The sequence below is a fragment of the Polyodon spathula genome, chromosome 8 (assembly GCF_017654505.1).
Source record: "Polyodon spathula isolate WHYD16114869_AA chromosome 8, ASM1765450v1, whole genome shotgun sequence".
NCBI lineage: Eukaryota > Metazoa > Chordata > Actinopteri > Acipenseriformes > Polyodontidae > Polyodon > Polyodon spathula.
Window position 1 is genome coordinate 7957300 of NC_054541.1, and position 24767 is coordinate 7982066.

At 41.9% G+C, this 24767-nt stretch overlaps 1 pseudogene; it reads left to right on the forward strand.

The window, feature by feature from the left end:
- The first annotated feature begins 8166 nt into the window (after positions 1–8166).
- On the forward strand, positions 8167–16410 carry LOC121320171 (annotated as a pseudogene).
- The last annotated feature ends 8357 nt before the right edge of the window (positions 16411–24767 follow it).

A 24767-nucleotide genomic window follows, 5' to 3' on the forward strand; every position in this document is an offset into this window, starting at 1 on the left:
ATATATAATACATGTTTCATGCATTTAAATTAGATTTTTTTTTTCAACTTATCTACACACTATACTCCACACTGCTAAGGTGAAAAAAGTTTTTATTGAGAAAAAAATTATATACTAAAAATACAAAACTGAAAGATCATAATTGGATAAGTCTCCACCCCCTGAGTTAATACTTGGTGGAAGCACCTTTGGCAGCAATTACAGCTGTGAGTCTGTTGGGATAGGTCTCTGCCAACTTTGCACACCTAGATTTGGCAATATTTGACCATTCTTCTTTACAAAACTGTTCAAGCTCTGTCAAGTTCCTTGGGGAGCGTTGATGGACAGCAATCTTCAAGTCATGTCACAAATTTTTGATTGGATTTAGGTCTGGGCTCTGACTGGGCCACTCAAGGACACTTACCTTTTTGTTCCTTAGCCACTCCAGTGTAGCTTTGGCTGTGTGCTTTGGGTTGTTGTCATGCTGAAAGGTGAACTTCTGTCCCAGTTTCAGCTTTCTTGCAGAGGGCAGCAGGTTTTCCTCAAGGACTTCTCTGTACTTTGCTCCAAAACATGCCCACAGTAATGAATGAACCCAGGGCAGCTACAGTAACTGCTGCCCAGACTCTCCACTTCCCTTTCCAGTACTGCCAATGTCTTTCTCCACTCCACAACACCACACTGTTTACAGGTGGCTTAACTGATTACAGCCAGAACACAGCAATAACTTACCATATCTGGCTCACAATATTGCAATACTGAAAGAACACTGGGTAAAGTTTTGTGCCAGACTGTATTCTGCTGTAAGGTTGTGTGTCTAATTGACTGAATGAATACATTTCAAACCCTCATTTGGTGTTTATATTATAGTCCTCTTTACATTTGACTTGATATATTTATTTCAAATTTTACATTGGCTATCCCCTCTAGTTTTCAATTACAGTGGTTAACAATACATCAAGATACTTTATATACTAATCCATATAAAATCCCCATGAAGCATTTTCGTTTAAACGTTTTATGAACAGTATGTGCATCCCATTATCGTTTTCTTTTTTTTTTTTTTATTACACTCCATTCAAATCAATCATTTATATGGTTATAAACAAAAACAAAAAAAAATGCAAGTGAGTACGGGATATTTATTTTCATGTACTGTTTAAACCTGACCATACCGCTGTAAATACCAACAAAATCAATGCTAAAAGCACATGAAACTGTGAGCGAGCGGCGGTGTATTTTCTCCATGGTGCAGACAGGTCGGCTGGCATGACGCTCCCCTGGGAGGGTTCAGTGTGAAGTTGTGAGTTTCTGGGAATTGTGCTGCTCGGGAGACGATGGTATTGTTCAGACGAGAAGTGCTGCTTTTATCGATGAGATCACTTTAGTGCTGCCGGTCCGCGCTGGTCGAGCTGTCTGCACCAGTGACTGATGAGCCTGTAAGAAAACCTGCACTACAAATCAACACAATGGACAGCATGCATTTATGTCAACATCAGAGAAGTTTGATTGCAATAGTAGATCTCTGTTTGCCTACGAAGCACAATCTGTATGCCAGGACCCTCTTGTGAATGTATATCACAAGGGTTCTATCCTGGTTAAATAATGCATTTGAAATGTGAGAGAAAGCAACAACACAAAAGACAAGATAAAAAGACACCGAATGGCTTACACGTAGTTCACAGTAACACAACTATTAAAAAGAAAGGAAAAGAAAGAGAATGTTTTTGCACTAATACCTTCCTCATCAGGAATCATTATAATCCTGGAGGTCATAATTTCCCAATTATGTGGAGCCTGTGGTCCCCCTGACTCGCCCTGTGACTTTACCAGATGAGCCTCACTGGATTTCCTTTTGTATAACTTTTAAGCCAAAGGGAAACACTGAACAAAAGTGGAGAAGCCCTTATTTGGATTCAAACAACACCTCGATTAACTAAAGGAATGACGTGAACTGAATGTGGAAGGGGATCTACAAAGGCAAGGGAGACACAAGATGCCAAGCTGTTTAGAGCTGTGAAAAAAAAAAAAAAAAAAAATCATAATAATCTCACTTCAGCAAAGACCTAGACTGAGTCCTAGCAACAGAGCGCGCTCGGTTCCAAGTTTAGCTCCCCTCTGCAGAGGAAACAGTCCCGTTGTTACTGCATTCCAGTTGGTTCTATTCTTACGAATCCCCTCTGGACACTACCTTTACAAATCTATCTGGTTAGCAGGCGATGTAGGAAGTGTTAAATGGGAAAACGCTGTGTGAGAGTTCAGAAGCACATGCCTTCCCACAGCAGGATTTATCAGCCCATCTTTTATGGCCCGTGTTCCCTGGCCAAGGGGAAATGTAATAATACTAGACCTCAGCAGGTCAAGGATGCTGGAGGGGGAGGGGGGGAGGGGGCCGACATATCAGACCAACTGCACCACGCTTTTTGTATTTATCAGAGTTACTGTATTTCCTCTGCAGTGCTGATAAGCTCAGTGCTATGTATTTCAATCACATACAGTATGATGTCATGTCAAAACTGGCACATAAGCACTTTGTCAGCACAGAGCTCTTTGGCAGGCATTGCTTTCACCTGCTGCCCAGTCAAACCTGAAGGATGTCAATCATAAAACTATAGTAATACTTTGAACACTTTTTATAGCATTGCTGCTGCTGCTGTGTTAGAATAATATGAAATGATCCTGAAATAAAACTGATCTTCCCAAAAGTAATACATATTTATCGTTTTTTCAAATGTACTGTTTTTCAAACACATCGGGCTAGATTCTTAAAGTTATTTACTCCAAAACGTCAATAGCACGATATTTTCACAGAGTAATAACATATCACATAAAGTTACCAAACTAGAAATACAGAACTCAGACATTTGGTGCTGGGGTTTGTTGGTAATCTTGAGTTGTTTCTTATTTCTTTTAGAATTGCAAACAGAACTGGCAAGACATTCAGTCAACATAACAATAACTGCATTTGAGCTACTCTTATGCACGTCATAACTGTCAAAAATATAATGCATTGGTTTGGAACATTTGTTCCAAATATAGTTGTCTGAAAGAAACTCCCAGTGTGTTGAAACCAACTTGGATAAAATTCAGGTTTCTTTTATTCATTAACGGGGATTTCTATGGATGTGACATTTGGACTTGTTTTATTGGGCGGTTTTGCTCATATGCAGTTTGTGCCACATTTCTACAAAACTTTTAAATAAAAGAATCAAACAAAAACTATTCATTTGCAGTTTTGAAACAGTTTTTATTATAGCTCTTCGGACTGCTGTCTCTGACGATTAGCAAAAAAACTTACCTACCTTTATCTGATCAGGCTCTGTGAGACCAGTTGTAGATCACAATTTCTATACTATTGATTTGAAGTAATTAATAGGTTTTATTACTATTATTATTATTATAATTATTATTATTGTGTATTCATATTTTTTCTTAAAAAAAAAACGTAATTTGAGTTGATTGTTGAGTTGTTCTCAATTCGTATAATTAAGCATATATATATATATATATATATATATATATATATATATATATATATATATATATATATATATATATATATATATATTTTTTTTTTTTTTATACATTTTTAACATGTAGTCTTGGTGCAGACAGGCTCATGCTTCAATACAATGGAAGAAGGCCATAGGGATGTTAAAGGAGCACTCTGGCCCTCAAGATGCAATCCAGTCCAGGTTTTTATACCAAGCAGGTTCTAATGTAGTTAACTGAAGCTGCTAAGAGGCAATTAACTAATTTAGGATCTGGTTGGAATAAAGACCAGGACTAGAATAGATTTCGAGGGCCAGAGTTGAGTACCACTGGTGTAGTGTGTTTCCTGAGCTCTTAAACACATTGTACATAGCTTTAAACAGTGCTACTGTATTAGTGTACTTCAAACATCAGGGAAGAGAAGCAGTCTCAGTCCAGTTCTGAATACATTGTATTACTAAACACAAGCACGGTGCACATTTTGCACTGGAGCAAAAGTAAACAGTTCTGATATATTCACAATGGACCCTAATTTAGAAATGCAAAGGCAAGAATAAAACTAGCAATAAAATAATCAGAAATCAGAACAATTAAGTTGTTTCTTTCAAGTTTTATAACGTATAATGTTTAATTAATCTCACAAAATGCATCTTTTCCCCCATGAACTTGTGATGTTAAAGCCCATGTTTGTAATGTAAATGCAAGTACACCATGTAGTGTACATGTGTTACATTGTCAAGCATTAAACATCAAAGTCCAGTCATTATATCCTAGCTCTCCATGGAGGGAATCCAATAATAAATTGATCTTTTTTGCTGCTGGTTTTGGAGACACTCTTACTATGCCGGGAATTTCCAGACAAGCAGATTGGCTCCTTCAAAGGTGGAGTTTCCTTACGCAGCGGCACACCACCCAGAACCAGAACTAAGACGGCAGAATACTCCAGGGGGGTGAGCAGCCTTTCCACAGCTGTGCAGAACCCAGCACACACAGTCCCACTGTCCTACTGCTTAGAAATGTCCCTTTCACTTGCGTACCAAGATTTACTGCACCATGGTAATAATACAACATGCTACTACATATCACTGTAAAAAAAAAGTTAATTTTATAACAATTTTGTTGTTATTGTAGAACATCGATCCTCAAAGCTATATCTGGGAACATGTGTGCCTTTGACCTAATCAGCAATACAACAAATGCTGCTGTATTAGGAGCGGAATCAAGGCCTCCACAATCATTTGATACATTGGTATTATAAATAGTTAGTTAAATGTCAAAAGACAGAAATGTCCAGACACAAATGTGCATGAGAAATACAACTAAAAGACCCCTAAATACAAAATGTAGAAAAGGTTATCTTTGTACTGTAGGTGTTGAGAAATGCATGTTAATTACACTGGGTGAGTTTTAAACAGGTTTGTAAACAGTACTAATTCTCTCTCTCTCTCTCTCTCTCTCTCTCTCTCTCTCTCTCTCTCCCCCCCCCCCCCCCCCCCATGACAAAGTATTTGGCCCCTGTCAAATTTTTTGCATATTTTTGACACTGAATTTTATCAAATCTTCAAACAAAATCTAATATTAGATAAAAGGGACCCTATGTGAATAATAACACAACATTTTGATACTTATTTCATTTATTTATTAAAGAAAGTTATGCAACACCCAATGCCCCCGTGTGAAAAAGTAATCGCCCCCTTAGACTCAATAACTGGTTATGTCACCTTTAGCAGCAATAACTGCAACCAAACGCTTCCTGTAGTTATTGATCAGTCTCTCATAGTGCCGTGGAGGAATTTTGGCCTACTCCTTCATGCAGAACTGCTTCAACCCATTTCTTGTTCTTCAACCATTCTGATGTAGACTTGCTTGTGTGTTTCGGATCATTGTCTTGCTGCATGACCCAGCTACGCTTCAGCTTCAGCTCACGGATGGATGGCCTGACATTCTCCCATAGAATTCTCTGACACAGAGCAGAATTCATGGTTCCTTCAATGATGGCAAGTCGTCCAGGCCCTGATGAAGCAAAGCATCCCCAAGTCATGACACTACCACCACCATGCTTGACCGTTGGTATGAGGTTCTTACTGTGGAATGCAGTGTTTGGTTTTCGCCAGACATAACAGGGCCCATGTTGGCCAAAAAGTTCCACTTTTGACTCATCTGTCCATAGAACATTGTTCCAGAACTCTTGAGGATCATCCAGGTGCTTTTTGTCAAACTTGAGACGAGCATTCATGTTCTTCTTAGTGAGCAGTGGTTTCCGTCTTGCTACTCTGCCATGAATCCCATTTTTGCCCAGTGTCTTTCTGATGGTGGAGTCATGAACAGTGACCTTAGCTGAGGTGAGAGAGGCCTGCAGATCCTTTGTGACTTCCTGGATGATTTTACGTGTTGCTCTTGGTGAGATTTTGGCAGGAAGGCCACTCCTGGAAAGATTCACTACCATCCCAAACTTTCTCCATTTGGACAATATGGTTCCGACTGTGGTTTGGTGGAGCCCCAGAGCCTTAGAAATGACTTATATTGGGCAGGGCTGGCCCAAATCAGACCTGATTTTTAACCAAAGTATTCAAGTACTCAACCCAATTAAAGGTACAATTAGGGTGCTCTAACTATTGGGGCAATAACTTTTTCACACCTGAAGATTGCATGTTTGATTACCCACAAAAAGATCTGACCAAATTCAATGTGAAAAATACAGAAAATCAGACAGGGGGCAAATACTTTTTCAGGGCACTGTGTGTGTGTGTGTGTGTGTGTGTGTGTGTGTGTGTCTATATATATACTGAACATCAAAAGAAACGTATCACTTATGTGTGAGCATCAGACTTTTGGTCTCCCAGTTCGTGGCCTGTCATTGACAGAGTGTTTTCTGGTTATACCGTCTCACCAGATTTGAAATTGTTGGTTTGGACACCTAAGACTGCGAGTTGTGCTAGTCAAGCCTCTAATATGCTGATTGCACGAAGGCGCTGCTCTCTTGACAGAATTAGCATATTTTTTGTTTATTTTTTTTACTGTGATTTTCTTTATTGCTTGCAATTCAACAGCTTAGATCGTTCCATATCCAATCCAATCAACTGTCTCTCAAATTAGGTGATTAAGTGCGTATGCTTCAGTCAGTCACTCAAGCGTGTCATGGTCAAGGATGAATGACCGAGTGACTACAAAGAAACCAAAAACATTTTGTCAATGTCCATCATTTATATACCTTATTTTTTTCGAAAAGAAAATGTGTCATAATAGTGATAAATTTCTTTTGATGCTCAGAATATCTCTCTCTCGCTCTCTCTCTCTCTCTCTCTCTCTCTCTCTCTCTCTCTCTCTCTCTCTCTCTCTATATATATAGGAGAGGATATAGTGTTGTGAGTGATATTATATATATAGACACACACACACACTGTACAATGGTCGTTCTGTGAAACTTCTCGTAAACATTTAGAAATGTGATATTCTCAGCCGTCTTGACTGATGCGTTCTGCATTCAGGTTTCACCTCATGTGATTGTGACCCCTAGACAAGGCCATGAAGACATGAGATCTCAATTTGAAATAGCGATCAATTCGGCTTCAATTGCATATGTGTACATGTAAATGCCTCGTTAAAAAGGGTGGTGCAAATGGCACAGAGCACTGAATTAAATCAAAGTTTGTAGCGCTGGCATACCTATATAAAGGATAGTTATAGGGGGGCATATTTTGTATTTAACCCACGCCTAGCATGTTGTGTTTTGGATTATAGCCTTTCTATAAGTGACAGATGTTTGTGAAAAAAAAGCTTTATTCGCGGCAAACGTTCTGAGTAATTCCTTTTATTAGTGTCATAACCTCATGCAATTCCCATTTCCCTTTGAATGGGGAATGTAACTTTTAAACTGTCATGTTTCACTTTCATTACGCATGCAATATTAATGCGGGGTTTTATTCTGTTTGATGTTCTAAATCACTCAAATTGAACAGAGATGCCCATAACTGTAGAACAGTGTTGTTACTTTTGCTCACTGACAGTAAAATGGAGCAACAGTGACTCCTTATGGAATCTAGTATTGTTAACACTTTCAAGCATTAAAAAAAATGAAGACATAATCTATTTACTTATTCTCAAAAAAACTCGTGTCATTATGACATCTTTCTTTATTAGAGCAAATACTGATTAGTTTAATGCATGCATGTGTGTATAGTAAAGCACCTCATGCCAGATAAAACTGTTAATAATACCATCAATATATGATGCATTCTGTTACCGACACAATATACCTTTTGCACTATTTCTATTTTATGTTGGTGTTGGTGGGGGACGGGGGTGGATAAATAAATGACGTTTTAAGTGTTTCGAAATGGAATGCAACGATTTGTAGTGTGTTTGCTCACTTTGTTCAACAACACTACGATTTCCAATCATGTAGAACTACAACTCCCAGAACTTTTGGAGAAACTGACTAAAAACTCTCTTTTGTTCTTGTAACCTCCCGTAAACAATGTCGGACCCGACTGGGATAATGAGAACTACCAATCCCAGACACTCTTTGCAGCCTGATTTTGATTGTTGGAAATTACAGATTGGTACTTCGGCAGAGCTGTGCCTGGAAGACAGAGAAAAAAAAAAAAAAAAAAAAACCCCACAGCACGATTCGTGTTTGGAGATCAATAGATTTGTTTCGCTATTCATTGCAGTAGTATAAACTCACGGCTGAAAATGGGGAAAGCCGAAGAAGTCATACGCATTGGCAAGAAATTGGACAAGATGGTCAACAAAAAAAGCACTGCAAGAATGTTGCTTCTAATCATCACATTACATAGTACTATATGCTTTTCTAAAGAAATTCTGGAAACACAGATTTGTCTTCTTTTCTGCAGGTGAGGCTGCGATGCCATATATTCTGCTTGTTTGTTTACAAACAAGCAGAAATAGAAAGTACAGTTATTGTCAAACCTGTTTGATGTACCGTTACTTAAGAAACTGGTGATGTTGTACGGCCATTTAGTTTCTGGTTCTGCAGACACGTACCGTCGGTTACGTGCAGGTTAACGTGTGTGAATACATTGTTTTATTAAAATATGCTGATATTCATGTATTAACCATTATTATGTGGTGTATACGTGTGGTGTAATGTTGTTGAAGCTGACACCCTGGGATCCTTGAAGAAGCTGCTTGATGAGATTTTGGGATCAATAAGCTACTAACAACCAAACGAGCAAGATGGGCCGAATGGCCTCCTCTCGTTTGTAAACTTTCTTATGTTCTTATGCATGTTGTAGAAGCACTGCTGTGAATGTCACAGTATTTTTGCACACCCCCAACTGCAAAAAAAAAAAATAATAATAATAATAAAAAAAAATAATAATAATAATAATACATATAAAAAAAATAAAATAAAGTGCTTAAAACCATTTTCTGGGCTTGCTACTTGTCCTCGTGTGTGCTCGCTGAATTTATTTTATGCTACATACTACTGGGTTTACATGCAATGTTAACAGCGGTGCTTCTGATGAGTTGGGAGCTGATGCTCGTCCAATGGGCGGTGCGGTGCACATTCACTCCATTGGGGGCGTGGTGAATGCTTTTCAAATTCTTATTAACACGATGGTGAACACGTGGTCAGAGACCCGTCTGTTTATACTGTTGGTGGCCGACTGTACTATCTGTAATGAACACGAGGGTATTGATTTTTGTTTATTTATTGCTATGCCTTACGTTTTTGGTAGCAGCAGTGCATTGGCTTGTGTTTTTTCTCAATAGGAAGGTGCTAAAGCCTTACTGACAGAACTGAAAAACATTTCTATGTCCTTGGACACATTACAGGTGAGTACAGGTAACTGGTTTTACAAGAAGTGTTTAAATTGTCAAGCATATACTGTGTAGACTGGTTTGGATTGTCTATCTATGGCAGTATCAAACTTTCAGGTCTTAGTTATGAATTTGGAGGTAAACCGACACATACTGTGTTGTGGTGCTGATATAAAAAGGTGCAATTCTTGTAAGTTGATTTATTTGTGACTTCTTGCAGTCCACAAGAATTGGGATGTCTGAATGCTGTAAGAAAGCAAAGCACGGATGAAGAGGTGCAGACAATAGCCAAATCTCTTATCAAATCTTGGAAGAAAATGGTGGGTAAGGAAATGTTTAACTTTTTCTTTGGTAAGTGCCCTAGCAAACGGGCACTACCCTCCCTCTTTTCCATTATTTTTAGCTTTCCAGTCCATGCTTGCAGTGTAAAATTACGAGTGCAGTATTTCTCAGCTCATTTTCCTGGCGGTTGAAAAAAAAACTCTTTAATCATTCCCAAAAGCCCAGCATGCACATGGAGACATGTTTTCAGAAACATGTTTATTCAGAAATTGTCGGGATCATTCCTGCTGCATGCTCCAAAAATGGAGGAAAGACTTATTGCACCGCGTGGTGCTGCACTTCTAAATGCACTAAAACTGTGTGAAAGAAGAGGGAAGCACAGGAAGAGTCGCGTGGATCCTAAATCAGAAGGAGAGAGGAGCGGACCGTGGTACGATCACGAATAACCCGAAATGACAATACAGTGGATCAGCATACATATCAATAAAAAAGATTGTAGCAAGATTCCAAACCTTTTCCAAAGATTCTGTAGAATGATCGATGACTGCTGTTCCCAGAGCCTGATTGGACATTTTAAGGCCACCGCTGTTGTCCGTATGGTTGCGTGGAAATTAAAAGAAGTTATTCTACACTACCCAGAACAGCCTCAGCCTTTATCCACTGCAGCTGTTTAAAACCATTACATCTCCACAAGACTCCTGCTGAGATTATGTCATGGAGTCAGTGTTGCTGTGTACAAAATGCTCAAAAAATAAATGAGATTGCCCTTCCCAATTAGAAAGTCCCCTGGATTGTGGCTTTTGTGTTTGTTTTATCGTGGGGATTTTATTTTTGCTCTTCAGACAGTTCTGAAAACAAAAGAGGATGAGAAGAAAAAAGAATCTTCCTCACCATCATCGTCTTCCAAGAACAGCCCTCAATCGGGAGACCAAAGGTAACTCCAATTGCCTAGGGTGTGTGTTCACTGCAATGTCGTGACAGTGTCTAAATTTACGTTATTGCAAAACGGGGATTCTCCATGCTTGTATTTTTATTTATTTTTTTATTTTTTAAAAAGATGTTTTATTCCAAGTTATTGTCTATGGCAAGACAAGAAAATCGTTTTTATACGTTTTGTTTTTCAGCTCAAGCAAAAAACAAGAGGCAACAAAGACCCCCCTGTACCCCAACCACCCCAAAGGTCACTACATGCCCAGCTGCTCCAGTTACAATAGACAGTGTGTGCAACAAGTGCAGAGAATTGCTGGTGGCAGCTTTACAGATGGACAGTAAGCCCCCCTCCCTTCAATTAAAATTATTAATGTTAGTTTTCAGCGGTTTTTATTTTTATGTGCTAGTACAGTATGTATTGGTTGTTCAATACAGTAGAACCTATCATATCCGATCCTGTAAGATACCCTCTGTTAAACGATGGACCTCCCATGACGTGTGTAATTTACTCTTTCAGTTGCATAGAAAAAACAGGCGCTAGAAAAGACGAGAAGGGTATTGCTGCAGGCCCGCAGGCAGTCAAATACGGTACTGTACCTGAATTTGTTGTGTTGCAATGCTCTGCTGTTAATGAAGCAGCTGCAATGTAGTATATAACACCTCCCTCTGACCTACGATATTCTTGCATATCTGATGGATCCCTGGAACCAATTCAGTTGGATATGGCAGGTTCTACTGTACTAGTTTATTTCATTCGAGAAACAAAAATGTTACAGGAAATACAACTTGCTTGCATATGCCGTTCAAAATATGTACAATTGTACTGCTCCTTTCTCTTACGGCACAAGACAATTTCTCTTGTATCCAAGAAGCATTCTTAAGAAGACAGTGGTTTTTTTTTTTCCTCTACCGATGTCATGTGAGCAAAGTGGTAATGCATGTTTGTTGTGGTTTACCATGCTGGTACAGTACAGAGAAGCCTTTGAACAGCAGCCATGGCACGCTCGTACGCTTTAGACCACTGGTTTACATCATTCATGTTAGAGCAGCACACTTTATTTTAAATGGTTATAAGCAATAATAAGTGTGTGTGCCTTTACTCTAATAGTAATACTCCACACAAGTACTGATTGAGAGTGGGTGTGATCTTTACACCAGTTGTATACCCTCTACAGGAAACCCATCTGCTTCTCAAGGACTGGTCTCTGGTGCTGAGCTTCAAAAGCAATGAAGCCTTAACCATGAAGCAATTGAGAGCCAGTTAGCCAGGGAGTACAGGCACAGGATTAAGCCAGCACAGTATATAATTGATGCTGGGATTGTCACACCTACTCTTCATTGAAAGTTGGGTATGGGATCTTTAATATCGGCAGAGTAGACAGAACCTCTGGAGGATGGTGCCTACTGCTGCACAGTGCCCCTGACTCCCTACTGCTGCACAGTACCCCTGACTCCCTACTGCTGCACAGTGCCCCTGACTCCCTACTGCTGCACAGTGCCCCTGACTCCCTACTGCTGCACAGTGCCCCTAACGCCCTACTGCTGCACAGTGCCCCTGACTCCCTACTGCTGCACAGTGCCCCTGACTCCCTACTGCTGCACAGTGCCCCTGACTCCCTACTGCTGCACAGTGCCCCTGACTCCCTACTGCTGCACAGTGCCCCTAACGCCCTACTGCTGCACAGTGCCCCTGACTCCCTACTGCTGCACAGTGCCCCTAACTCCCTACTGCTGCACAGTGCCCCTGACTCCCTACTGCTGCACAGTGCCCCTGACTCCCTACTGCTGCACAGTGCCCCTGACTCCCTACTGCTGCACAGTGCCCCTGACTCCCTACTGCTGCACAGTGCCCCTGACTCCCTACTGCTGCACAGTGCCCCTGACTCCCTACTGCTGCACAGTGCCCCTGACTCCCTACTGCTGCACAGTACCCCTGACTCCCTACTGCTGCACAGTGCCCCTGACTCCCTACTGCTGCACAGTGCCCCTGACTCCCTACTGCTGCACAGTGCCCCTAACGCCCTACTGCTGCACAGTACTCCTGACTCCCTACTGCTGCACAGTGCCCCTAACTCCCTACTGCTGCACAGTACTCCTGACTCCCTACTGCTGCACAGTGCCCCTAACGCCCTACTGCTGCACAGTGCCCCTGACTCCCTACTGCTGCACAGTGCCCCTGAACGCCCTACTGCTGCACAGTGCCCCTGACTCCCTACTGCTGCACAGTACTCCTGACTCCCTACTGCTGCACAGTGCCCCTGACTCCCTACTGCTGCACAGTGCCCCTGACTCCCTACTGCTGCACAGTGCCCCTAACTCCCTACTGCTGCACAGTGCCCCTGACTCCCTACTGCTGCACAGTGCCCCTGACTCCCTACTGCTGCACAGTGCCCCTGACTCCCTACTGCTGCACAGTGCCCCTGACTCCCTACTGCTGCACAGTGCCCCTGACTCCCTACTGCTGCACAGTACTCCTGACTCCCTACTGCTGCACAGTGCCCCTGACTCCCTACTGCTGCACAGTGCCCCTAACGCCCTACTGCTGCACAGTGCCCCTGACTCCCTACTGCTGCACAGTGCCCCTGACTCCCTACTGCTGCACAGTGCCCCTGACTCCCTACTGCTGCACAGTGCCCCTAACTCCCTACTGCTGCACAGTGCCCCTGACTCCCTACTGCTGCACAGTGCCCCTAACGCCCTACTGCTGCACAGTACTCCTGACTCCCTACTGCTGCACAGTGCCCCTGACTCCCTACTGCTGCACAGTGCCCCTGACTCCCTACTGCTGCACAGTGCCCCTGACTCCCTACTGCTGCACAGTGCCCCTGACTCCCTACTGCTGCACAGTGCCCCTGACTCCCTACTGCTGCACAGTGCCCCTGACTCCCTACTGCTGCACAGTGCCCCTAACGCCCTACTGCTGCACAGTGCCCCTGACTCCCTACTGCTGCACAGTGCCCCTGACTCCCTACTGCTGCACAGTGCCCCTGACTCCCTACTGCTGCACAGTGCCCCTGACTCCCTACTGCTGCACAGTGCCCCTGACTCCCTACTGCTGCACAGTGCCCCTGACTCCCTACTGCTGCACAGTGCCCCTGACTCCCTACTGCTGCACAGTGCCCCTAACGCCCTACTGCTGCACAGTACCCCTGACTCCCTACTGCTGCACAGTGCCCCTGACTCCCTACTGCTGCACAGTACCCCTGACTCCCTACTGCTGCACAGTGCCCCTGACTCCCTACTGCTGCACAGTGCCCCTAACGCCCTACTGCTGCACAGTACTCCTGACTCCCTACTGCTGCACAGTGCCCCTAACGCCCTACTGCTGCACAGTGCCCCTGACTCCCTACTGCTGCACAGTGCCCCTGACTCCCTACTGCTGCACAGTGCCCCTGACTCCCTACTGCTGCACAGTGCCCCTGACTCCCTACTGCTGCACAGTGCCCCTGACTCCCTACTGCTGCACAGTGCCCCTGACTCCCTACTGCTGCACAGTGCCCCTAACTCCCTACTGCTGCACAGTGCCCCTGACTCCCTACTGCTGCACAGTGCCCCTGACTCCCTACTGCTGCACAGTGCCCCTGACTCCCTACTGCTGCACAGTGCCCCTGACTCCCTACTGCTGCACAGTGCCCCTGACTCCCTACTGCTGCACAGTGCCCCTGACTCCCTACTGCTGCACAGTGCCCCTGACTCCCTACTGCTGCACAGTGCCCCTAACTCCCTACTGCTGCACAGTGCCCCTGACTCCCTACTGCTGCACAGTGCCCCTGACTCCCTACTGCTGCACAGTGCCCCTGACTCCCTACTGCTGCACAGTGCCCCTGACTCCCTACTGCTGCACAGTGCCCCTGACTCCCTACTGCTGCACAGTGCCCCTGACTCCCTACTGCTGCACAGTGCCCCTGACTCCCTACTGCTGCACAGTGCCCCTGACTCCCTACTGCTGCACAGTGCCCCTGACTCCCTACTGCTGCACAGTGCCCCTGACTCCCTACTGCTGCACAGTGCCCCTGACTCCCTACTGCTGCACAGTGCCCCTGACTCCCTACTGCTGCACAGTGCCCCTGACTCCCTACTGCTGCACAGTGCCCCTGACTCCCTACTGCTGCACAGTGCCCCTGACTCCCTACTGCTGCACAGTGCCCCTGACTCCCTACTGCTGCACAGTGCCCCTGACTCCCTACTGCTGCACAGTGCCCCTAACTCCCTACTGCTGCACAGTGCCCCTAACTCCCTACTGCTGCACAGTGCCCCTGACTCCCTACTGCTGCACAGTGCCCCTGACTCCCTACTGCTGCACAGTGCCCCTAACGCCCTACTGCTGCACAGTGCCCCTGACTCCCTACTGCTGCACAGTGCCCCTGACTCCCTACTGCTGCACAGTGCCCCTGACTCCCTACTGCTGCACAGTGCCCCTGACTCCCTACTGCTGCACAGTGCCCCTGACTCCCTACTGCTGCACAGTGCCCCTGACTCCCTACTGCTGCACAGTGCCCCTGACTCCCTACTGCTGCACAGTGCCCCTGACTCCCTACTGCTGCACAGTGCCCCTGACTCCCTACTGCTGCACAGTGCCCCTGACTCCCTACTGCTGCACAGTGCCCCTGACTCCCTACTGCTGCACAGTGCCCCTGACTCCCTACTGCTGCACAGTGCCCCTGACTCCCTACTGCTGCACAGTGCCCCTGACTCCCTACTGCTGCACAGTGCCCCTGACTCCCTACTGCTGCACAGTGCCCCTGACTCCCTACTGCTGCACAGTGCCCCTGACTCCCTACTGCTGCACAGTGCCCCTGACTCCCTACTGCTGCACAGTGCCCCTGACTCCCTACTGCTGCACAGTGCCCCTGACTCCCTACTGCTGCACAGTGCCCCTGACTCCCTACTGCTGCACAGTGCCCCTAACTCCCTACTGCTGCACAGTGCCCCTGACTCCCTACTGCTGCACAGTGCCCCTGACTCCCTACTGCTGCACAGTGCCCCTAACTCCCTACTGCTGCACAGTGCCCCTAATGCACTACTAGGTGCTGGCTGAGCATTGGCTCCAAGTAAGGAGCCACTACCACCATTTTCTTCAACACTTGATTCCCACATTCAAGCACTAACCCTTCCTTAGCTTCCAAGGAGCCTTTATTACTTAAACTAGACAAATATAAAGTCTTGGCTATCCATTGAGGACATCTTCAAACCTCAGCTCAAAGGCATGTCATTTTCAGTGACGGGCATAAAGGTGCTGTACATTCAGGAGGCTGCTGGCTACAATATACAAGATGAAATGCAATTGCATTTTTTTAGCCCTTTTTTGCTGGGTGATTTAATTTTTTAAACATGAGAGAGTATTGTAAAGACTTTTTTTTTATATTTATATTAAATTATGCATACACGCAGCTCATTGAAATAAATGAAAAATACCGTAAAATGTAAATCCCATGATAGTATATCTAAATGTCTGCATATCTAAAATAATGAAGTTGCCTTTTTTTTTGTGTTAAAGCAATATGTTACCCCTTTTGCAGTTCATTGCCTGGTAAGACTGTTTTGTAAACTATGAAAAGGAGACCTTGTTTTCAGCGAACGTCTCATATTTTTCATCTCTCACGAAGTGTTACAAAACACCCCGCAAAGTTCACAAGAGATGCATTACATGACTTTTGCTGTGCCCCATGTTGTCTGCATTGCAGCATTAGATTTTTCATGTTGTCGACTCTTTTGAAATTCATAATCACACATCATAAATCAGCCGGAAGAGGTTCTGTAACACTTTGGAGATGTAAAGGTGAGAAGAATATACGTTTACAATTGCTGGACGTGTTTGTTTTAGGAGGTGGCCAGTGCAGAGCTGAAGGAGGGTAGGAAAGCCCTGACAAAGGAGTCGATCCGAGAGCACCAGCTGGCTAAGACCGGCGGCACGGAGACTGACCTATTCCAGTGCGGAAAGTGCAAGAAGAAGAACTGTACCTACACACAGGTATAGTTCTGCCCCTGTTCCTGCCAGCATAGTGCTGTACAGCTATGGCCAAATGTTTTGCATCGCCCTATAGAATTTACACATTTTGCTTTGTAAAGTCGAATGAATCCCGCTGAATAATGTTACGTTAACATATTGAATTACATACCGCTATGTAGTTTTCCATGTACTTAATGAAAAAATGTGACATTTCAAAATCTAACATGCATTTACTACTATTATGGCTTCTTGTTGACTTGACGCTATAGTAAAACATTTTATTTAAAAAAATAAATACTACAAATTATGTTGCTAGATTTAACACAAAACGAACTAAATATATATAATAATATATATAATATATATATATATATATATATATATATATATATATATATATATATATATATAAAAATTGTCTCAGTCAGGATTTTAAGATTCACTAAGTTTTGAAAACTTTTGGCCATAGCTGTACATGCCAAATTATTATAGTTTTTATTTATTTATTTATTTTTCTTCGTACTACCAAAAAGGTGTCATAGTTAACTCATGTTTTCCTTTTGTAAGTGGAAATGTAATTGGAGGAATCTGCATTCCAATGCATCTTGTAATTGGATATTACTGTATTGTAAATGAAAGCCCGGTGGGATCAACAGGAACACGGTCTTTCACTTGCAATGGCAGGATGTTATACCAACTCACAAGTCTCAAACTCAGCAACCAATGAGTTCACTGGTTTAGGTCATATGACTAGAGATATGCATCTGTTCTCTCTATATAAAATCACACACACACGTGCATACAAGGTATTCCACTGGTTTGTATACAGTCATGTCTGTGCCGATATCTTTTGAAAACAAGCCCTGACAGCCTGTGGCAAAGTGGCTAGTGGAGGGGAACAGGTGTAGCGGTGATGCGATGCAGGAATGACAGGCAGACAACAATTTCCAGTGAAAAAGGTGCTTTTATTTATAATCCAGGTCTGGTGACCGTTAAATAATAAATCCCCGGCTATACACAACAATGTGTAAAGCGCGGGGATAGCAATAATAGGGCACAGTCCCGAACAAAACAAACACACGGTCACCAGTCCTGGGTGAGTGCAATTGTGCTGGTGGTCAGTGCAAACACAGGTATTTCGTGACGGTGGTGCAGTAGTGATCGAGATCGTGCTGACCCTCGACGACAGCTCTGGATTTGTGCTTCAACTGTCTGGTGGTGCAAAACACGGACAATTATTACACAGACAAAACACAAAACACGTAACCCGTCTTTTCTTTTAATAATGAGAGCTCCTCTCTCGGTCCTTCTCTCTCCATGCATTTACCCAAACGAAGGAAAAGATCAGCTTTACCCTGGCCCCTATATGTAATCCCGCATGATATCTAGGTAAACGGTTGCAGCTGCCTTATTACTTGCAGCTGCCTCTCGTTTACCTTTCAAATCAATACGGTCTTACAACAGAGTCGCGCTTCTTTCCTCCAGGCTGACCCACTTCCCTGTCCCGGAAACGAACGGTCAGGCCAGCCCTTCCAGATACTTCTCCTCCCGATTCATCACCAGAATTCATCTTTCCGTCACACAGCCCCATAAGCTTTGTACTTCTTAACTATTAGATGAAGTATTTACAGAATACTGCATGGTTTATTTTATTAATAGCGTTCTAAGTAAATTATATCACATATAGATGTAGAGAGAGAATATATGCATGTACTCACTGATTGTACGAACCTTCCTGCGATTTCATCAGGCAGTGTATGATGCCCGCTCGCAAAGATTTCTTGTGATGCAACCTCTATTGAGATGCAACCAGTCGCATCGGGCAGTGTGTTCAGTGTTTGAGTGAGTGATGCTATGGCCACTTACCTCTCTATCTCTCAGGTGCAAACCTGCAGTGCTGATGAACCTATGACCATGTTTGTTCTATGCAACGAGTGTGGACACAGATGGAAGGTAGGTTGCTTGAACAGTATCTCCCACACTTAAAAGCAGCTTGGAAATAGGAGCCTTCTTAACTATTAGTTCATAATTTTCTGTTTGTCGTCACATCCCCGTGACTCTGTGGCATTTCTTACATCCATTAGGGGCAGCTTAATAGGTACATCAGGCCCTTCAGAGTGCTTTAAACATCCAAGGTTTAAAAAGTCACCAAGATGGGACGACTGAAACAGAAAATGATTAGTATAATTAAATGCAACTAGACTGGAAATCTGACAGTTTAATAGCTGATGCTGTGTACTGAAATGTTATTACACTTTAGGATTGAAGTATCTATGCGTAATTGAAGGATTCACTAGCGAATACTGTCTGATCTTGACAGGTGAAGCATCATTTTTCACAAATCCTAATGGGGAATTTACATTTGTCAACTGGATGATAAATACTTCCTTTTTCGTGTTTTTAAAAAAAAAACAATTGTCTTATTTCAACAAGTTTTTTTTGTTGTTTTATTTATTTACAGAATGATTTGCTACATATTGTGTATTGGTTATCTGCCTTTTTAAAACTTAGTTATATTTTGTAACATTTATTCAGTATAGTTTTGCTCACTGCCCGGTGTTGCATGATAACGTTAAAGGTCCGGCACTGTTTTCTGCACTGAGAGAAACTTGGGCTGTAGAGTTCAGTTTCCTTTCAGTTCCAGCTCTTATGTCACTCAAGAACAAATGTAGCCAATAATAAGTGTAGCTAATATTGAATTGAAAAAGTACATTTTGGTGAGAGCTAAAAACTTTAGATAGTCCCAAATTGTGCACTGTGGAAGAAAATGAATGGTTTGTTTGAAATAGAATTGCAAGTTTTCAATGGAACGATTCAGTTATTTAGATTAAAAAAAAAAATTGTTTGTTCTTTTTTCTTTTTAAAGATACTGTACCAGGTTTCATTAATAAAATATTGGTTACTAATTGTTTTGCATTGGGTCCCCCACCCCCCTTGTGGTGTTGCAATAATGTGTTACTAGTGAATTACAAACATTAAGTAATACAAATAAAAACAGGTTTCACAGTCTGTACGCCTTGTGTGTGGAAAATAGCTTCATTAGTGACGTTTTAGATATGTCCCAATACAAAGAATGCATAACAAGCACTCTTTTTTTCTGTCTGCACTCTATGTTGAAATAAGGAAACTAAAATAGGGAATTATCGCCCAGAATTTATGTAGGTTGCTTCTTCTCATCACATGCCTCTGTGGTGATTCCAAGCAGCCTACTTCAGACATTGCCCTTGTGTTAGAGAAGTGCTTTTAGGTACAGTAAGTGTTTTGATCTCTGTGAATGTTTAAAAAGCTGACGTGTGCATTGACGTTTACACACAATCGCAATCTCACAATGAAAGTTTGGAATTCTATTCTTTGTCTATCCCCACATGTGGTCAGTGTTTATTTATGCTTTGCTAGTATACTTGTCTCGGATATCTCCACTGTGTGGTTTTGCACAAGAATAGTGTTCCTGATATTGTATGCTGGTTGATTCAAAATAACTCCAATGCATACATGTTAATTATATATATATATATATATATATATATATATATATATACAGTACTGTGCAAAAGTTTTGGACAGGTGTGAAACAATGCTGTAAAGTAAGAATGCTTTCAAAAATAGACATGTTAATAGATTATATTTATCAATTAACAAAATGCAAAGTGAGTGAACAGAAGAAAAATCTAAATCAAATCCATATCTGGTGTGACCACCCTTTGCCTTCAAAACAGCATCAATTCTTCTAGGTACACTTGTACAAAGTCAGGGATTTTGTAGGCATATAGTCAAGTGTATGATTAAACAATTATACCAAACAGGTGCTTATGATCATCAATTCAATATGTAGGTTGAAACACAATCATTAACTGAAACAGAAACAGCTGTATAGGAGGAATAAAACTGGGTGAGGAACAGCCAAACTCAGCTAACAAGGTGAGGTTGCTGAAGACAGTTTACTGTCAAAAGTCATACACCATGGCAAGACTGAGCACAGCAACAATACACAAGGTAGTTATACTGCATCAGCAAGGTCTCTCCCAGGCAGAAATTTCAAGGCAGACAGGGGTTTCCAGATGTGTTGTCCAAGCTCTTTTGAAGAAGCACAAACGGGCAAAGTTGAGGACTGTAGACGCAGTGGTCGGCCAAGGAAACTTACTGCAGCAGATGAAAGACACATCATGCTTACTTTCCTTCGCAATCGGAAGATGTCCAGCAATGCCATCAGCTCAGAATTGGCAGAAAACAGTGGGACCCTGGTACACCCATCTACTGTCCAGAGAAGTCTGGTCAGAAGTGGCCTCATGGAAGACTTGCGGCCAAAAAGCCATACCTCCGACGTGGAAACAAGGCCAAGCGACTCAACTATGCACGAAAATACAGGAACTGGGGTGCAGAAAAATGGCAGCAGGTGCTCTGGACTGATGAGTCAAAATTTGAAATATTTGGTTGTAGCAGAAGGCAGTTTGTTCGCCGAAGGGCTGGAGAGCTGTACACGAATGAGTGTCTGCAGGCAACAGTGATGCATGGAGGTTGCTTGCAAGTTTGGGGCTGCATTTCTGCAAATGGAGTTGGGGATTTGATCAGAATTGGTCTCCTCAGTGCTGAGAAGTACAGGCAGATACTTATCCATCATGCAATACCATCAGGGAGGCATCTGATTGGCCCCAAATTTATTCTGCAGCATGACAACGACCCCAAACATACAGCGAAAGTCATTAAGAACTATCTTCAGCGTAAAGAAGAACAAGGAGTCCTGGAAGTGATGGTATGGCCCCCACAGAGCCCTGATCTCAACATCATCGAGTCTGTCTGGGATTACATGAAGAGAGAGAAGCAACTGAGGCTGCCAAAATCCACAGAAGAACAGTGTTTAGTTCTCCAAGATGTTTGGGCCAACCTACCAGCCGAGTTCCTTCAAAAAAAGTGTACCTAGAAGAATCGATGCCTTTTGAAAGCAAAGGGTGGTCTCACCAAATATTGATTTGATGTAGATTTTTCTTCTGTTCACTCACTTTGCATTTAGTTAATTGATAAATATAATCTATTAACATGTCTATTTTTGAAAGCATTCTTACTTTACAGCATTTTTCACACCTGCCTAAAACTTTTGCACAGTACTGTGTGTGTGTGTGTGTTGTGTGTGTGTGTGTGTGTGTGTGTGTGTGTGTGTGTGTATATATATATCATATGTGTGTGTGTATATACATTACATATATATATATATATATATATATATATATATATATATATATATATATATATATATATATATACAGCTCTGGAAAAAATTAAGCGACCACTGCAAAATTATCAGTTTCTCTGGTTTTACTATTTATAGGTATGTGTTTGGGTAAAATGAACATTTTTGTTTTATTCTATAAACTACTGACTACTAGCAAGTTTTCTTCCAGGACAACCTTGTACTTGATTCATGCGTCCTTCACAAAGACAATTCTGCCCAATTCCAGCCTTGCTGAAGCACCCCCAGATGAGTCCAGTTTTCAGCTTTGCCCAACACCTGGTCATCTAATGGTTAGACGGAGACCTGGAGAGGCCTACAAGCCACAGTGTCTCGCACCCACTGTGAAATGTGGTGGAGGATCGGTGATGATCTGGGGGTGCTTCAGCAAGGCTTGAATCGGGCAGCTTTGGCATGAATCAAGCCAAGTACAAGGTTGTCCTGGAAGAAAACTTGCTTCCTTCTGCTCTGACAATGTTCCCCAACTCTGAGGATTGGTTTTTCCAGCAGGACAATGCTACATGGTGGAGAGCATGCCAAGACGCATGAAAGCTGTGCTTGAAAATCAGGATTATTCCACCAAATATTGATTTCTGAGCTCTTCCTAAGTTAAAACATTAGTATTGTGTTGTTTAAAAATGAATATGAACTTATTTTCTTTGCATTATTCGAGGTCTGACAACACTGCGTCTTTTTTGTTATTTTGACCAACTCTAAATGACAATATTGTTATTTGGAATTTGGGAGAAATGTTGTCAGTAGTTTATAGAATAAAACAAAAATGTTCATTTTACCCAAACACATACCTATAAATAGTAAACCCAGAGAAACTGATAATTTTGCAGTGGTCTCTTAATTTTTTCCAGAGCTATATATATATATATATATATATAATATATATATATATATAATATATTGGAAGCTTTATAGACCTGTTGCCCTTTAAAATGGGAACCTATGGGGTTAAACACATTATTTAGCTTGCTTTGCACTCTATTTTTCATCATGTGATATTTTTAAAGCACACAGGTATGGATGTACCCAATGCAATCCACAATAAACTGTATTGAAATTAAACGGGGTAGGGGTAGAGCTTGCATTGCAATGTGAGTGTAGCAGGTATTTCAATAGGACAGATGCATGTTTTTAATGTTACAGTTGTTTAAATTGATGGTAGAGTTATGAGCAGTTGTTATATGCCACGTAATCAAGCATTAAAAGAACAATACTTTGCACAGTGAAATAATAGATGAATGCACTACTGCCTCACTGGTTACAGAACTGTTGTACAAAAGCTTAAAGCTATATTTTGGGAGAAAAACAAATTCTTCCTTGTTCTGCTAGATGGCACTATTTTGTGTTTCTGGGTGTATTAAATCTTTGCTTTGTTACCCTCTGTTATTTTGTAACTTGGCCCCTTTTGTGGCTTTGACTGGGCCAAGGATTGAGTGGCTTATTTTTTCAAGTGGGGGAAACAACACATTTGGTTAGAAAACAAAAAGGCTGACTAATTCCTTTCCCAAGACCCAGGACTTTCAATTCAGCAGGGATACACATTAATATAAAAGGAGGAAGCAGTTCAGGACAATACTCTTACAAATTATTTATGGCAGAGGCTTGCAGCAAAGGGTTATTCCAGTCCAGGCTTTTGTTGTACCAGGTCCTAAATTTGCATATTTTATTACCCAAGATGTGTAATAATTACCACACCACACATGTTAATGCAAGGGCTCTAGCTTTGTGATTTATGGCTTTCTAACAATAAGTTTGTTGCATCTTTATAAAATAATAAAAAAAAAAAAAAAAAAAAAAAAAAAAAATGCATCTATAGTATTTAGAGGAATGCATAGTTAATCTAGCCTATGGTGTTGGTAACAATCCCAGTAGTGTATAATGTAATATGACAGTAAAATCTTCAGAGGATTAAATTATTAGCCCCGGCCATGCTTTCTGTGTGTCAGCTCCAGATAACAGAGAAAGTTTATCTAATGAAGATGGTTTAGGCTTGCATGGATGGTTAAGTTACATTTCGACAGACAGTGCCGACACACAGAGGTCTTTGCTGGTATTTCTTTAAATAATTTTATTCTGAAAAACATAAATAGAAAATATGCATTTTATAAGTGAATAAAACTACCATAAGACTGTGTGTAATTAACTTAAACTTTTATTTTTCAAACAGTAGAAACAAAAGTTGGCACGGTGCAAAACTACAATAGGTCCTGTAAGGAGGATAGACAGTCATTGTGAAATAAAAAAGGGGCCTTCATAAAATAAATCAGTTTTAAAAAAAGTTGACTTCCCCATAAACGGTTTTAAATAAATGAGTCTTGAACTGGGAACATAGCAGCAAAATTAAGGAAACATTCCAAAGCTGCAGCATCCATTCCACCATTTTTCCTTCTTTAAAAGTTACTCCTCCAAACAGTAAAGTGTATTCAAATGTCATGCAGTTCAGCTGAGGTGAAACCCTTTTAAAACTGTCCATGAACTTTCAGAGTCCACTGAGTGAGATCGCTTGATTCAAATCACAATTCTGGTAACTTTTCAATTACAGAATGCCTGCCACTGGTAAATGTACTAGGGCAGGCATGCTTTGACAGGAGAGTACACGTTCACACAAACTTCTGCTATACTACATTCCCCAAGCTTGGCTGAATTTTTGCATTTTTTCTATAAAATACATATCGGGTCAAACTGCAAATGTTCAGTCCTAAACGTGTACATATGATGTGTAGTAACTGGCACAAGTTCACCCATTTAACAAAAATGTTTAAATGAGAGAAAATATAATCATATTTTACAGCAGTCAAATATTGGGCACTTTAACATACAATACACACACACACACACACATATATATAATTACTCAAATCGAAATCAGTGATTTCCCAAATATGAATGGAGTGAAATCAAGGCCCTCAAAAGGTCTGCCAGACAGATATCAGCTCTAAAGATTCATTGGAAATACAACCCCTATGTGTGTCCGGGCATTTTCCACAGGGGTAATTTAGAGAAAGTATTACATTGAAATGTGTACTGAAAATCCACATAATACTTATCTCTGATATACTGTTTGTTATGTTTAAAGAGAACTTGTCATACAGGAAGTAACTTGCTTTC